This window comes from Mus caroli, chromosome 4, assembly GCF_900094665.2.
Source record: "Mus caroli chromosome 4, CAROLI_EIJ_v1.1, whole genome shotgun sequence".
NCBI lineage: Eukaryota > Metazoa > Chordata > Mammalia > Rodentia > Muridae > Mus > Mus caroli.
The window spans coordinates 118,686,750-118,688,657 of record NC_034573.1 but is presented as its reverse complement, the minus strand read 5'-3'; positions in this window follow the sequence as shown (position 1 = coordinate 118,688,657).

The window sequence follows — 1,908 nt, the reverse complement described above, 5'->3', positions numbered from 1 at the left end:
CCCGGCGCCCCGGCTCCCTCTCCGCCCCCGCGGGCGGGACCCGAGCCGCTCCGCCCCCGCGGCGGGCGGGGGGAGGGGAGGGGCCTCCAGACCCCGCCTCGCTGCCACTGTGCTCCTGACCCCCAGGGACCGGGGAAAACAGCTGTTTCTTCTGGGTCTGCACAGCTGTCAGGTTTGTTTAGGGTCCTGGCGGCAGGGGGCGAGAGGACAGCTAATGAAGAAAAAGTGAGAGGACAGCACCTAAGTAAGGAACATCTCTCCGGATGATCAATTTAAAGAACTCAGGGAAATAATAATTGAGTATTAAGACAAGACGGTGCTCTGTAGTCTGCATAGAATATAATGTTTGCATAGATTGTAGTGATAAAATTAGAGACTTGCCCTGTTGGCATGGGCTAAGTTCAAAGTCGCCATTCGCCTAAACCTTTAGGTTCTATTTCCTCTTCCCTTTCTAAGGAGGGCTCTTAGTAGAAGATCATGGAGAGAACCCTGGCTAACGTCTAGCTCAAAGGTTCTTGCCATTCATCAGATCTTTCTGCATTGCTGCCTGAGCGCGTGTGTGAGTGTGTGTGAGTGTGTGTGTGTGTATAAGAAGGTGGAGTAAGAAAAAGAGTATAATGGGAGACCTTGTCATCTCTGCCAGATGGAGGGGAGGAAAGGGATTTCTAAGAAGGTGAAAGAGAGAGAGAGAGAGAGAGACAGACAGAGAGACAGACAGAGACAGGGAGAACAGAGGCATGAGAGGGGGGCACATGGAGACCTGCATGCTGTTCTGTTCTGTTCTGTTCTGTTCTGTTCTGTTGAGAGTGGGATAAGGAAGAAGTTTGGGGAAGGTGAAAGGCATGGGCATCTTAGAGAAGAATTTCTTGAAGGTGTTGGGCTTTCAAGCAGAAAAATGGCCTGCCTTGGTTTGGGTTTCTTGGTGTGTAGGATACACACTACATCATCAGTACAGTGAAGGAGGGGGACCCTTTGCATGTATGCAGTGCTAGGCACGGGTGAGCAACCGTGGCAAAGCCGAGGCATGCAGGAGGAAAGAAAGGCTGGCCCCAGGGAGGTGGTTGCTGTCTCAGGACCTGCAAGAGGTCAGTTTGCACCGTGATTGTCTGTCAGGAAAACACCATCAGAAAGGAAAAAAAAAGCACCATGACAGTTAGTGGTGGATAAAGGGGGTGATGGGGAGGAGGTATTGAGGGTGCATTGCATAACTTTTCGTGTGGTGACATGAACAAAGGTATATTCATTCCAGACAGGGCATAGTGAACCAGTCGGTTTATTGGGGTTAGTTAAAGGAACATGGGTGACTCAAAGGATCCCACCCCAGCATGGGTGACAAATCATGAAAGTCACATTCGTAGGATTCCCTGCTCTGCTTGCAGGCAACTCTGCAGGCCTGACGGTCCCTTCTCCTTAGGGGAGGGGCTCCGTGCATCCTGTAACTGCCTAAGGTTCTTGAGCCTTTGTGATGCCTCGTAGAGTCTTAGGCGCTTTCTTTCTGGAACACTTGTTTCATCCAGAGGACATAACTCTACATCAGGGTGGCTCCCCAGCACCAGCCTCTTCCACCAGTGTCTTCACTGGGGTTAAACTTCATTGAAGTAGAATTTAAGAACGAAATGTTTCATTCTGTGTACATGCCCTCCATCACCCTCACCCGGCTCCTGTTTCACAAGAGACAGGCTGGCTGTTCATGTGACAGCTATTGCTTACATCCAGAGCCTGGATTCTGTTCAAGTGACACTCTTTCCAATATGATCATGGGAAGGCAGACCCCACCCAGCTCCAGGAGAGAATTGTACTTGATCCAAATCATGACGGTTGCATCCCTCTTGTGGGTAATGGATTGGTGGTGTCTGACTTGAAAAAAAAAAAAACAGAGAGAGAGACTAAGGAGAGAGGAGCCTTCTG